This window comes from Homalodisca vitripennis, chromosome 5 (assembly GCF_021130785.1).
Source record: "Homalodisca vitripennis isolate AUS2020 chromosome 5, UT_GWSS_2.1, whole genome shotgun sequence".
Taxonomy (NCBI): domain Eukaryota; kingdom Metazoa; phylum Arthropoda; class Insecta; order Hemiptera; family Cicadellidae; genus Homalodisca; species Homalodisca vitripennis.
Window position 1 is genome coordinate 60,685,739 of NC_060211.1, and position 16,750 is coordinate 60,702,488.

Sequence of the window (16,750 nt, forward strand, 5' to 3'; positions counted from 1 at the left end):
GCTATTATTATCGGTTTATTTATAATGGTCTTTTTAGACGATAGCTATTCATATTTGTTGCACGATAGTATGCTATTGATATTTCCTCGCTAAAGTTAATAATGTATTTAATACTTTAGATCTTTCAATTTATATATGAGTACTTCTAGTTCAGCTACATTTAGCAACATCATGAATATTTATAGAGTTATTAGACTTACAAGTTGTATGGGTACTATGCTAATTTACTATAGATTTTACTAAAAAAGCATTGAAATTTGTTGGGATGGATATTTTATATAAATGATAATGGTTTTGAATTATTCATGACTTATTAAGGGAATTTTAAAAAATAGAGCTTAAATTAGAATAACAATCAAAATAATAACTTTACATTTATTTTCTTAGGTGTGGTTATTAAAAAAGTCTTATGAAGGCTTCATAGGCCTTGCCATCGAATGACCTTACACAATTAAAAGTGGAATAGTTTGTTTTTTTACTCTGAGTTAAGTAATTTTCTATAAATAATTTAGTTATAAAAGGTCCCATTATTAAAATTTTCAAGAACAGTTGTACTAAATACAAAGCACGTACCCAAGAGTTTTCTGTCGATAAATTGATTACTGAAGCTATTTGGAATAAAGATAAACTCATAATCATGGGAAAACTCTAGATATAATTATTATACACTGGTATTGTAGTTGTAATTCTTGATGTGACAATGTTGATGATCTCTAAATTAAAATACTTGTATTTACGAGTTAAAGAAGTAGATTAATGTCTTATTTTACCACGACGTGTTGTTAGGATTAAGAACACAACCAATGGACTAACGGTTAAAGATGACTTAGGGACCTCTGTCAGTGTATAGTCAGGCAGGATAGGCTCGTTCAGCGGTCTCCAAAACAGCAGCTTCGCTCGACGTTGCTTGACTCTGTTGTCTTGGGATTCCGCCGTACCCGTTATACTCCGTCGCGTCAGTCACACGTACTGAAACAATAATACATTGGGTTAACGTGAAGAAGATTGTGATGAATTCAAATATCTATTAAACTCCTACATGGTATTAAACATTTTCAAATCCATTTGTCCCTTACTGTATGTACCTTTAGTAAATGTCATTAATATTAGAAGTTCAAGATTGATTTATTTATTTTCTTCCCAATATTAGATTGAAATAAAATAATTGTTAATGGGTGAGTAATAATATAAAATGAGTTAAGTAAAAGACGAAAATAAGAATTTTCAAATACTCATAGACTAATAAATAAAAATAATCTAACAATGGAATAGCAAAGAATATGATATAATGTAGCAATAGAGTTATGTACAGTTCCTTTTATTTTTATCCCAAAGTTTTTATTCATCAAAGAGAAATTACTAATCTTTATATATATATATTTCTAGTTGTGTGCCGGTGTGTATGGGGCTTAACTCCTCCTAAACGGGTGGACCGATTTTAATGAAACTTTTTTGTGTGTATCTTCAGGTGGATCCGAGAATGGTTTAGATTCACAATTCGGTCCAATTTAAATAGTTTATTTAATTAATTTGTTAATAAAATTGTTGTTTTTATGTTGGAGTGTGTTACATTGGATCCGCCAGACTGCGCTACGACACGATAATACAAAGTGAAACTGTTACTTAACAGCTGTTAATACTTTCAGCTGAAGTTCATCAAAGAGGCAGAAACATTAATTGTTTACATTTAAAATTTAGAAACATGTTATTGTAAATGTGCTTAATCAGTAGTGTAATTGCACCCGGGGGGGGGATTGCAAAGATGAGGTTTTGCCAATTGTTCTTTGTAATACATTATAATATTTACAAACACAGCCATAATGTTTTTCTATTTTAATTCCTGGTTGTCCCGGGACAGTTTGTGCTGCTATCAAATTTGTGTGTGATGTTTTGTACATCGTGTAATTATTGTTGCTAAGTGCGTGCTAATTGTAATAATACATTAATAGAGGTTGAAGATGTTTGAAGTGCATAAAAAAAAAACTATAGTTATTTTATTGAAGTTATTGAACTCATTTTGCAAATTTAATGAAAGTGATTATATTGGTCACATCACTAAAAAAAAAATAACCTCAAATAACCTAAGTAGCATACAAATCAAAAGGTTGTGTTTTCTATGTGTGAATAAAACTATTGTTAAACAGTTTAAATAATCAAGTTTTAATTCGTATTAATTTAAATTTTTAATCTGCAGTCAAAATTGGTCACATAAGTTCAAATTAAGTAGAGCATAGAAATCACATGTTTGAATAAACTATTGTTAATAGTGTGTGGGGGCTTAACTATTTGATTGTAATGGTGGCCGCTTATTATATTTCAGCCTTTAAAATAACTATAATCTAATTCGGTTTCGTCACTTTAGTAGTTTAGATAGGCTATTCAGAAATATCTATAGTTCGACTGTGATGGTGGCTACTTATTATACTTCAGCCCTATACGGAATACTTATTTTAGTATTTTAGATAAATGAAATTCTGTTGGCCAGTTCCGACACTATACTGTAATTTTTAAATAACTATATTGAAATTCGGTAGTTTAGATAGGCTAATCAAAAAATATCAATAATTCGACTGTGATGGTGGCCCGCTTATTTATACAGGGTGGAGCACCGTAATTTGCTGATTTGGAAATGAAATAAAAAAATTATGAACCTTAGAAAAAATTATTTTTTATTTTAATTATATTGAACAGTAGGGAATTTTTAAATTACATGGTTTTAAATAATGTATCTGGAAAATGTCGACCTTCGGCATCCCACACACTGCTGCATAAGTTTTTCTAAAGTTTTCTTTAACTCTAAACAAGCATGTCGACTGGTATTCTGCCAATTTCAGCCTCAATATTGTTCCTTAGGTCTTCCAAGGTGTTGGGACGGTTGATATACACCTTCGACTTCAGGTAACCCCAAAGGAAAAAAATCGCATGGGGCTATGTCTGGTGAGCGTGCTGGCCAGTTCACATCACCCCTCAAAGAGATAAGCCGTCCAGGAAACATTTGCCTCAAATAATTCGTGGTAAACCCTCACTGTGTGTGCAGTGGCACCATTCCTGTTGGAACCATGTATCCTCTAATTGCATTGCCTGAAGAGCCAGCTGAAAAAAACCCTGTATCATAGACAAGTACCGTTCGGAGTTCACAGTTATGGCGACGACGGTTATCCTGGACAAAAAAGTAAGAGCCAATGATGCCTACTCGTGATAAGGCGCACCACACAGTGACGCTCGGTCCGAATGCAAGAGGTCTCTGGTGGACTTCTCTGGGGTTTATTTCACTCCAGTAACGCATGTTTTGCTTGTTGACACACCCACTGAGGTAAAAATGTGCCTTATCAGAAAAGAACACAATTGCGTCACGCGGTATAGTTGCAAGCATTTCTTCACAAGAAGTACGCCGTGTCAAATAGTCCCGTGCTGACAATTGATGGACCACGCACATTTTATACGGGTGAAATCTCAGTTCATCATGAAGAATCTGGTGGAGAGAACGTCTTGGAGAGAAATGCCAATAGAGCAAGTGATTGCTTCCGAGGCAGAGCGTTTTGGAGATTGCAGTACTGTTGCTCTAACTCTATCGATGTTTTCCGGTGTTGTAATCCTTCTCTGAGGTCCCCTTCGTACACATGACATATTCCCTGCTGTTTCTGAATGCAGTTACCCAATTTACAATTGATTGCCGACCAGGAACACGTCCGCGTGGGGGGTAACAGCGAATCGTAAATGAAAAGCACGCTGCGCTGTAATGATCGAGTGGGCATTTGAAAAAATACGCTTCAATACAAAAACGACCGCTCTCTCGTTTCCACTGCATGATGGCAACTGGAACGCGGAGGAATACAAAATCTCCGTCAAGCCACTATAAGCAAGCCCAATATCCCCTCTCTTCGTCTAACAGATTGCCACCACAGCCTTGCAGTGCAAAAAAGCAAATTACCGCGCTCCACCCTGTACTTCAGCCTTTACATAACTATAATCTAATTCGGATAGTAGTTCTAGATAGGCTATTCAGAAATATCAATAATTCGATTGTGATGGAGGCCACTTATTTTTACTTCAGCCCTATCGGAAAAACCATCTGATTTGTTTGTGTATATACTCCTGAAGGATTAACAAAAAATATTGTACATTCAATGGCATTACGATAAATTAAGTTGTAAATTGAAAAAAAATATACCTGTTATATAAATAGTTTGTTTCAAACGTTTTTACCTTCGGATTAAGTAGTTTTCATATAAAACATCCTATACAAATCACATGGATCATGTTATACTCACACTCTATCGTGTGATTAAATGTACATGTAATGAAGTTAGATATTGTAATAACTTTTTAATAGACATTTTTATTAAAACAGCCCTGATTGTTACAGATTAATCAAAGTTTAAAATTTTCGAATTAAAGACGTGTGTACAGGACAACGTCTGCCGGGTGCTGCTAGTAATATATATATTTTCAGTAACATGTGTTTGTTGTTTACATTGAGCCAACATAACTGAATAATAGTACAATATTTTAAACATCTGGTTGAAACATTATAGCCTTTTACACTTTGATCTTTCTAGTTCTTCTAAAGGTGGACTCTCAAGTAAAATCCACAAGTTAGAATTTCCATAATTAAAACAGATAGAGTGAGAATATTAGAGCAACTAACTCCAGTCACTGTTGCTCTGTGGTTTACAAATATTTCTTTTTAAAACGCCCTTTATTCTGTAATATATCCTTTCACAGCAATACTAAATAAATTTATTATTTTTAATATTGGAAATAATGTTTAAAATATTTGAATGCATCCTCATGATTACGATTATTTCTCAAATAACAAATCATTCATGATCATTAGTGCCACGAAATTAATAACATTCCAGAGTTGCAGTTTTAAAAACAATCCTAGGATTGTATTTAAGGATTAGCATATTCCACGATTTGGATAAGGAACTGAACAACCACTGACTTAATAACCGGTACAGTACCCGACCGTCCGTGTACTTTCTACTATTTCACAACAAATTACACACGGGCAATTTTCTGAGTTAGTGGGTTATGAATAATGGGGAAACAGTGACATTTCAATAATTCTAGAGATGATTCCAGTAGACTGTTATGTTGATTCTGTCATCAAAATTTTATTCTTTACAACACTGAGAGACAATTTCTTATTTTCTACAAACTTTTTCATGTGCTTGGATGAAATGTCTACATTGAATGTATTGAGGATCTTGGAGTGCGGAAAATTCCTCTGTAAAGAAGATAGGAAAAAAGAAATAATGTGTACCCTAAAGGTATATAATTCTAATTATATGTATGTGTGCATGTTATGCCTAGAAATTTTATAGATATATTTATCCAACGGCGATGTGTTGTTAGCATTGCTACATTGTCAACAATTACAATGGGTGTTAACTCTTATTTGAGTTTTTTATTCATTAATATTAGTTTAAAAGATGCTTATTAGCAAATAAGAAAGCGAATTTATACATTTTATACATACATATCTATTGGTTCTTTGTTTAGTCACATTTCGTGTCAGTGAAAAACTTCATATATTATTGCTAATTTATTATTTGTCTAATAATAAAGAGAATTATAAATAAAATCCTGACATAGACATTGCATAAATAGGTGACACTGAAAGGTTCCGTTTTAATTTTTCTAGCACCATTATTGTAATAGTGTATCTATAAAAAAGAACTATAAATAATAGTATTTTCTTATGAAAATAAACACGTTACAGTTCAAGTAACCTTGCATACTTACGATTGCACTATAATTGTTACTCAAGGGGTCTTAAAGTGACAAAAAGAATTTCCCTCTCTTTTACTCCCCTCTCTCTACTTTACCCGTGCCTTGAAATATTACTTTACAATATAATTATCCTTATAGCCACCAGAGAAGAAATTAATTTTTGTTAAGCACATTAAGATGTAACTTTAATCTACTCTATTATACAGACACACCCCCCCTATATATATCTTATATATATATATATATATAGTTTATTATATATATATATATATATATATATATAGTGTTTGAAAAGTCTGGGTACGACTTAATATTTTAAAAAACCATAGCAGTTAACATCTATAAACTTTGCACAGTGTCATATGGCTATGTAAACTATTTTTCCTTGCTATTACCATGACATGCCAACCCATGGGGGGACGGCCCCACAGAGGAAAACATGGAAATCTTTAAATGAAAGCATGGGTGTAGTGATACCTCATTGGAAGAGCACACTTAGTAGAAGTTAAATGCCGCAAACCGCATCTCAAAAAGGTTTATCCAATCAGAAATGGCGGCTTGGATTCAGGTACACATTGGGAAGAGTACATTATGCGCTGATATTTCTGACTGGATCATCGTATTCTGATTGCAGTAGGCGGTCGTTTCACTCTACTAACTTGATGTGTTTTCACTGACTTTTTTTAATTAGCAAATTATGTCATAAATTGATAACACAATTAAAACAAACTAAAAAGCATCGGTATTTATTGTGTTTTTTATTTATTTATCACTCGACCATGCTTTAATTTACACATTCCCATGTTTTCCTATGTATTTGCCGTCCACCCCCATGGTTGGGCATGTCATGGTAATAGCAAGCAAAAATAGTTTACAAAGCCATATGACACTGTGCAAAGTTTATAGATGTTATCTGCTATGGTTTGTAAAATATTACGCCGTACCCAGACTTATCAAAACACCTTGTATATGTAGTATCATTTTTCTAAACAATAAATAATACATTACATTTTATTAGGTGTAAAATAAAAAACTCACATGAATAAAAATCTTACATCTCGTTTAGCACATTATTTCTAGTGCTTTGATGATATTTGTATCTCTACGCCCCACCCTTACAAAATATTATGTAAAACATTCTATATGAATATATTTATTCTGATTCTAGCACACTTATATACTCCGTGTATGACTTTGGCATGTAACAGAAACAGACAGCTTTTCTTTTATGCGAGGAAAATGTAAGTTACTTGTGTTTGTTACCTTCTGTAGAAAAGAAAATTATATTCTAAGAGCCCCTCTTTTCCTATAAAATACAGTTTATACAGGTATATTGAAAAACCGTCTTCCATTACTTACCTCTGCTTGGGAAGAAGTTGTAAAGAATTACGTTACTAACGTTACTGATAAGAGTCACGTCTTTTAAAAATATAGTTCACGCCATCTCTTCCTACACCCTATTTGCGTCCTGTATTCGAAAGAGACATTAAAATACCCAATATAAACGAAAGAAACACAGTATTGCTTAACTGCGTAACATTTATAAACATTAATGAACACTCTCCTATAAATACCATGTTAAATGTTACTTGCTAATTCACGTTATTTAATATTATTGGTAAATAATGTGTATTTACAAGATTAATGTTATTAGTTTTCAGCCAAACTAATCAAGTAAATAGTTGTCTGTAGCTAATTATACGTTTTAATGGATTACTTATAATAGCAATAATTAACTAGCGGACTTGATTTAATCGTATGTTCTCTGTTTATTGTACATAAAATACATTTTTGTGTTGATACTCTTCTATGTATCTGTTTTGTGAAGCTACCTAAACATTTACTGCCTTAAAGTTGGTTGTGAAGACAAAATATTAAAAAGTTAACATAATACGGGTATCTAGAATAATTCATTACATATATATTGTAATAAATAGTAATACATATATCATGGAAATATTAATAGTATAAATAAATATTTATATTTAAAAATTTTACACACGAGCTAAAATAAAACTTAAAAATGTTTTAAAGATGGCGAAATGTTTGTATAAAACAACTTAAGTTAATTAATACATAAATTATCAATTATATGAAAACATTGTGGTGCTAGCAGAGAAGAGTCCAATACAGTTTAATCTTGTTTACCACGACGCTGTGACTAAATTATAATAAACGCAATTAGATAACCGCCGAAGCTACAGGGATGCACGGATAGATATGTAGCCGGCATTGTGTTTACTTATTTAAACAGCTTAAGGGTATTCGCCATTTTTTTACAAACTTCTTAGTGTACATGATTCTTTTTACAGTTAAAATATGAATTAAAAGGATATCTTTTAACAAAGTGCATGTAATTTTCTAACAATAACTCATAGTAGAAAGTAAGAAGAAAATTAATTAGAAACACTATCAATTTACAAATTTGTAGTGTTCTTAGATGTCTAATTTCATTTCATATAAGTAAACATTATGTTCTGATATTGAAATATGTTACAATAATCTAAAATTAAGTATAAATTATGTAATATATATATATATATCGTAATTCAACCATTTTATGGTTTGCATAAATATATGGGAATGCAATTCTTTTGACGAAAATGAATCTTAATGTCGGCAGAAGCGTCTATTCTTAAGAGCTTACTGTTATCATTACTGAGAGATCCAATGTAACAAAAAGACCTTTCTTAATCATCCCTTGTGTCCTACCCACGTCCTGGCGCCTTACTTTTATAAAATATCTCCTAGTTTTTAGTTCTGCTGAGTCTGTAATAAAAATAAGTGTGACTTACTTCAACATTCTTGTATTCTCTACAATTTTTTTATTTGACATTTTTGTTCAAATTTGGATTTTTTGTAGTTTTTTAGTCAATCTTGTTCAATTGAGTCCCTCCCATTAATTAATTTGTTAAAAATATTCTATGCAATTCTCACATAGACATTTTCTGTAATTCTCGGCAAATTCTTCTTCAATTTTTCTGCAATCGGTTGTGTTAAAATATGATTGATGTGTAAAATTGATTTTGAAATGTAACAATCTAATTCGCTCAGACATTTCTGTTGTACCTAGGCATAACAAACCGAACAAAGGAGCCAATTACGAAACGAAGATAAGCTCTTTTATTTCCGAACAAGGGAACTGTCTGTTCAATATTTTCCATTTACTCGATTTTCAATAGATCCAAAACTTCTTTGTGGACTTTGTTATATTAAACATTAAATCAAAATAAAATTACATTTAGTTATCACGTTCAAGCTTTCATTTTTCATATCTGAGATTAAAATTTATTTAATATCTTTACTTTTCCTTTTCTTGTCATTTTAGAAATATTGTTGTAATTAAAACAGGGCAATTATTGTTAGAATAAGTGTTTCAAATGGGGTGTCTCACAACACTTGTAGAACATATTATAGTAGAAACGTGATATAGCTGGTGTTTTTCACATAACCGATAATTGAGAATAACTTACAAGTAAATGTTAAGTACAAAGCATGAGTAACTAACAATTCAAACACTACGGAATATAGTGCAATTTTATATTGTGCATTTTAAATTATAAAGAAGGAGAATCAAAAAATATATCACATAAAGAGACTACACTCAATTTTATACAGGAAAGGTTGTGTATGATTTATCAAGCATTGATTGGAAGAGTATAAAAACGATGAATAAAATGTAAAACATTGAAATAAAATTATTTAATATAATATAAAAGCGATAAAGAATGATCATGCTCCTATAGTGTCAAAGAGATTAATTATAAATAAAGCTCCTTGGAGGAATGAGGAAATATCAGATCAATCAGAAAAGCAAACGAAGATGAAAATTTTGGATGACAAAATTGCATACAGATAATAACTGCAGAGTCTAACATACTTTAGAAATAAGCTAAATGAACTGATAATAAAAGTCAACGAAACTTTTTTATATATTGACGTGATGTAAAGATTCAAAAAAATATTAGAACTGTTTGAATATAAGTGGTGTAGTAGGTAGAAAGATAGTACATTGAATGAGGAGATATTAGAAATTAATAATATAAATATATATTTTTATAGAATCGGATTTATATCCAACAATAGTGTAGAGATTCTTGGGTTATTCCAAAATGACTGCGCTAACGTCAATTGTACTGTTACAGAAGTCTATCTGTGATGACATATCCATTGACATGATCAAAGGGTAAAACCACATGCGTTTACTCATTTTATAAATGAAACATTTATATACGCAGAGTTACAACATTCTGCATATAGTATAGCCCTACCTCTACAAAGAATCAAAATCCGGTTAGTGTCGATCAGCTTCGACCCATTCTGATGATAATAGAAAGAGTGACTTTACAGCAGAAAATAAATTACATGGATACTTAACGAATCTTATAAAACCTTCAATCAGGGCTCAGACGAAACCACAGCACATGAACTGATCTGGTTTATATGTGCGGTTATCTGTTTAAGATGCAAGAGACAAGGGCCTATGTAGCACATTGGTTATGCTCCAATATTCTCAGGCGTTCGACTCTATCGACCATAATATGCAACTGGAGAAGTTTCACTATTTTGGATTTGGCGAGGACGACGTTAGCTGGATTAAATCTTATCTAGAGAACAGGTGCCAGGTGACTAAATTGAATACACCCTCGTCAAAAACATAGGAAATTAAGAGGTGTGCCTCAAAGAAGCTGTTTAGGACTGATCTGTATCACTCTGTACACAGGTGATATTACTGAATCAATAATTCCACGATACACGCATATACTAATGATTTACAGCTACACATCTCCTACAGTCTTCACTCATTGCGTGTTCCCATTTCGGAAATAAATGCCGATCTTAATAGCATACATAAAAGGTCGATCAGCCTTAATGTGAATAAGTGGATCTGAAGACGCTTGGAGTGTTACTGGACAGTAATCCAGAATTGTTTGATCATGTGACTTATGCTTGCCGGGGAGTTTGCCAGGTTGAAAGGACTATACTGATACAAAACGTTGTTCTCTGAGGCATCTAAGCTGAAATTTTTTAACACCCATTATTCTCTCAGTGATTTCTACTCGTGCGTAAATTATGAATTGTCTGGTTAATCAAAATAAAGAGTACCACTGCGGGCTTTTAGAAATGTATTCTAGAGAATTATTGCACGTTCTACAGATTTATGTAATCCAAGCAGTTAAGTGCCCATAAGATGCAACAAGCTAAGTTCATTTGAACTTCAACGGTTTCTACCTAAACCCTTAGTCTGCTGAGGTAATTTTTCCTATTCCTCAAAACAAACTTTGCTGTTGAAATACATAATAATTGGAATATGTAAAAACAAAACAAAAATTATTATCTACATATTGTTTGTTTTAGAAAAGACAATAATACAATAAGACAACTGATTGTTATTATTAAAAGCATTTGTAACATCAACTTCTTGAATTTCAAAGAAACTGCCCATATGGAAATATAATAATATGTGATAACCTGTGGTTTCCAAAACAATTCAAATAAATTAATATTTAATTCTATTTAATTTAAAAAAAATACAATACTATTAATATTACTCTTAACGAAATACCACAAACCGTTGCAGTCCAATATGTTGAATGCATTCAACAACCAGACCAGACCACAGCTAACAGAAGTTTTAAACTCTGGAATCCACAGATTTTACAATGTATTCGGTAATAATATCTGCTATAATAATTTCATTACAGTTCCTTTAAATTGAATGACACATTGACCTAAGCAGGTAGTAAAGCATACCGTTGTCTGTGTATTTTATCAATTGATATAACAAATGTGTTACAATTTAATTATTATTTTATAAAACCTACCATTGTGTAGGGCCTAGTAAAGCTTGTGTATTGTGGATCAGTCGTAGATTCCACTGCATATTATCTATGATTCTCAAGTTTTATTGGCTATTTATGTTTACAAAAATGTTGATAGCGAAGCACCAAAACAAACAAAAATTTTTAATCTTTATTTGAGATTAATTTATTCAAAAGTGCGTATGAGCTATAACAGCGGGTTTTATAAACTACAAACTTTAGTATTTGTTTCAATAGATCTTAGTATAAACACTATTTTTGTATCCATTAATTTATTATCACTACATTAAATCACAGTCTAGCTTAATATTTCTAGTATAAACCACCATTAAATATTTCAGTCAATTTGGGCTCACCTTGGAATAATGGTAAACTTAAATTAATTTGGGACTGTAAACTTTTAGTAATAAAAATTAGTTCCATTAGACAGTAAAATTTGCAAAAACACTGTTCGTAATTAGGAATAAAAGTGCTGGAATTAGTTCCTAACTAAGCTTCCGTGGTAGTTGTTGAAAACATTTGTTTGAATTAATCTGTGTTAAGAGTCCTTTAAATGAGGTACCACAAGCCCAATCTTCATATTTTAAACTTTCCAAAAACCACCCCCAATCTCTAAAAGTAACACGTACAGAATTTTTAGGGGGCTCAAAAATTATAAAATTGTTTGTGCACAAAGTAGGGGGTGGATTAACACTTGAAACAGAGTTTCTATCTCCACTTGTTATATTCCTACAATCAGTGGCAAAGGTGGATCGATTCACTTTAGAATATTAATTATTATCTATCGCAGAATAAAATTAAATGCTTTGCAATTTTCATGTTTAAGAAATAATATTTGTATTTACGTGTTTTTCTATCTCGTAAAATAAACTTACAAATAGCGGCCGTATACAGTTTTGAGTAATATAAAACAATGCGAAAATAAAGTAAAACGCCAAAACAACTGTAATATTTATTAGATCCAAAACGAATTTTAATCAACACATTACACATTATTTAATATAACAAGGCTTTAATGTAGAACTCGTTCAAACTTTGGAAAAGGAATTGATATAGCTCAGTTATTATGCATCGTAGAGCTAAACAAAAAACTTTTTCGGAATTCATGGTAGTTTTAAATAATTTTCGGAGAAAACTTTCAGAATCATCAGTATTATGCAAATTAAAGTGTTGGTAATTCCCTATAGTTTGACATATCGACATGGTATTCACATGTGAAAACTGCCTTGCTTACAATTATGCTGGAAGATATATTCTTAATTAAGATTGGTTTTATGGTTTGATAGGAAATGCTAGAAAATACGTTATTTCCTTCAAGAACACGGCTTCCGGATTCCCTGGCTTCCACGACCCACCATCAAAACACGTCAAAACATTTCGATCCCATCAGGATGTAATCAGAAGAGAGTTTAACTCGCAACCCACTATTACATTAAATCAAACTGACCTTACTACGAAGAATATATTTTTTAAAGCCCAACACTACGACATCACTATTTATAATCTTCTTACGTGTGGTATTAGTTCACATTGTACATATAAATATCCCTTATATAACATACGTCTGTAATACCCCAGACAAGTTCATATGCGTAAGTGTTGATTCCCCAGACTAAATATTAAAAATATAATTTTCAAATAGCATACACTCTATCTTCCTATACAATTTTGTTATGTAAATTTTTAAGTTATTGTTAGGAAATAAATAAATAAATAATGTTGTCTAAACTAAATCTGTAAACAAACTAAAAGTCTATTACCAAAAAATGCTTTTTTTGTTGCTAAAAACCTTTTGTTTTGAACAATTTGAAAACTACTTTCTTTTTTCTCAATGCAAAATAATGTTTTAAGTGCAAAAAAAGTGGGCAACCTAATTGGTTTCTGCATTCGTGACTCATAAAACTGAGTTAGAAACTCCCGTTAGACTCCTAGTATTATTTAATGTAGGAGACCCTGTTATATATGTAATCGGTTTACATGCGGTATTACAAAATAAACCTTTATAATTCAATCAAATAAGATTCCTTCAAGCACAATTAGGTTTCAAGGTGTTTACGAGGTTTAAGGCTGCCTGAGGAAAGCTATCACGTCTTCAGAGTTGAGTAAAAAGCTTGCCTCTGGCGTCCTAACCGAGTCGGCAAAATTTGCTTCGTCCCTAAATGTTTTCAATGACTTTTCTTATGATATTGCTCCTACATTCATTATAATATAATCATAATTAAAGTAGACTTTTTTATACGATATTTATCCTGAAGTACTCATTATTTCATAACTTGTTTTTGGTGTTTTTCTTATTTAGACGTATTTTATTGAAATATATTTTTTAATATTGTGCTTTTCCAGTTAGTTAATTTTTTTGTCACTATAAAACACAAATATTTTAATATATATTAAAATATCAGTTTATGCATGTGTAAATGAAGTTGAAAATTTACGGAATAAAACTGCAATGGAATATATTTTAGATCAGAATATATAAGAAACTTGTTATAATATATTGTTCTATCTAGATTGATTTTATGTCTATTTTATTTTTGTTTCCCTTGAAAATCGAATAACTATATATTTCTAAAGCGGTTTAGATATATTATGTTGTACTTATGCCATTGAATTTTTTGTACTAAAACCCACTTATAAAAATACATAATTTATTTAGTTTCAAATTAGAAGGCAATTTTAATAAAATATGTAAAAAAATAATAAAGTAAAATAAAAAAAATATAGATGCAAAGTATATTATTTAAATTAAAAAAATAATTTTATTTATTATTACACTAGCAGTTACCCACTGCTTTGCACGCGATTCCTATTGATTAGCAGGTACGTAATAGTCATATCCTTTATAATGACGTGATACATGATAACTCCTGATAATGATTGATTGTTACTAGATGATACTCAAATCTTCGACTTGTGTATATATGTGTGTACGAGTATGTGTGTTTTTTTAAAACATTCGTCGAAATATTAAAGGATTGTATGAAGTCTTTTTCTTTTATTGTTTAAAGAAGCCTCTGCGTATCGATTTTCTGCATACAGTTTAGTTATTTATAACACACACACACACACACACACACACACACACACACACACACACACACACACACACACACACACACACACACACACACACACACACACACACACACACACACACACACACAAAACACAAACACACACACACACACACACACACACACACACACAGATAGTTTTGTATTGTAACTACTTGTCCACTTCAGGAGCCATTGCAAATTAAAATATAAATACTGTGTAAAATACCATAAGAACATCTTTAACAACATATGGTATTTTGTGCCTTCATTTCCTTATTATAAAATTAAAGTTTTTGTAAGAAATATTTAGTTTCTACATGAAAGCCTTGGGGTACACATATGAGCTGTAGAACACTAAATCAGTACGCCATGTGTCAAAGCATTGGATATCCACTCTGCATATTTATGACTATGACAAGTAATCTGTGTGTGATACGTCCTACGTCTGCCTGGAGCTGTAAACAGTAATGTAACACCAAGGACTCTGACTCAATATTTATTCAGTGAAAAGCTTTCCTTTACGTGACCTCAAGTACAATTGAAACGGTTTTGTGACTGTGCGACCACGTAAATTGTAATCGAGCTGCTGTAGAACTGTTCCCTCAACTTTTTATATTTTCTCTCTAACATTTGGTATTGATTACATTTTTTAGTATTGCGTTCTTCCTCTTAACAGTTCTTATAAAATAAAAATGTTATATAAACTTAGGGCTGAACTAATGTTCCGGAACAGATTTGAAGTTTTAACGAGTGATTTAATGGATAAGTATTATCATTGACTATTTATATTCCAGATATCCAATACCAGAAATTCTTAAAAAGACAATTATTTGTCATCATTTTGATATCTAAACTTTCAATAAACTTTAAAAAACTAAAAAAAAAATTGTAATATACTTTTTATGATCTTGCGGTTTGCAGATAGTAAACAATAAATGGTATGAAAGTGTTGATTGTGTATTTAAATTAATTTTCACCTTTCAAACATTAAGTTGTTTTTGTAAAATTATAAATTAAAATTCACTTACTAAAAAGAGACTGTACTACTGAACAAAGTTATGACTTACTTTTGATCCAAGCTTAAATTTTTAAGATACATTTACAGTTTCCATCAGTGTACTACTACATTCTTGGCCTGAAAACACAAAAACAGATTCGACCACTGTCCTACTGAATGCTTGGCCTGACAACACATACACATAATCTATCACTATCCTTCTGCACGATTGGCGTGACAAAACTCACAGTGCCCATCACTGCTCTACTATATGGTTGGCTTCAATAAATACAAACACATACACACACAGCATCCACCACTGTACTAATGCATGCTTGGCCTGACAACATATGCAAGGTTCCAACTCTATCCTACTACATGCTTGGGCTGATACATTTTGTTTGATTAAGAATTAGGCACTTCAAATATATTTTTGAATACTGAGCTAATGTGTCGCTAGATAATAATACATAATACAAGGTCTGTACGTTTACGAAAATGTATTGCCTTTAACAGCTTATTATTTTATGAATTCCCTTAGAGAGTAGTCATTTATAATCATTATATTATATTTAAATTGTGTTTGCTATAATTATATTATTACAGTCTTTACGTGCCCAAGGAATAACCAAATTTGAAGATAATGATACTCCACACTAAGATGGTTATAATTTGATGCCGGTGTTTGACCTTAACACATACTCGCCTCACTAGGGCACATGAAATGAGAGATTGTTCACATAGTATGATTACTTGTAATAAAAACCACATTACAGGCTGATGTCATGAGCTCTTAGGCTACTGAAATATTACAGACACATATATTATAATTCGCTATAACTATGGAAAAATAAACAAAGTCAATCTCTGTAACCTTTTGGCTCCACCCTTTTAGATAACAGGTATAAGCTTGGAATATATGCCTCAAAAATCATGTAACATTTCCTAGTAATAATTTTACAATTTTAATACATCTTATAAAATATAATACCATAGTTTGTTATACACACATCAACACTGCGTTATGGGTGGTTACCTATCACTGGCTTTGTAATTTACTAGAAGTAGGTGCATAAGTTAGTAACCATAACATACGCAAACACAAGGAACCGAGGACGTGAGTCCTTCCACAGCTA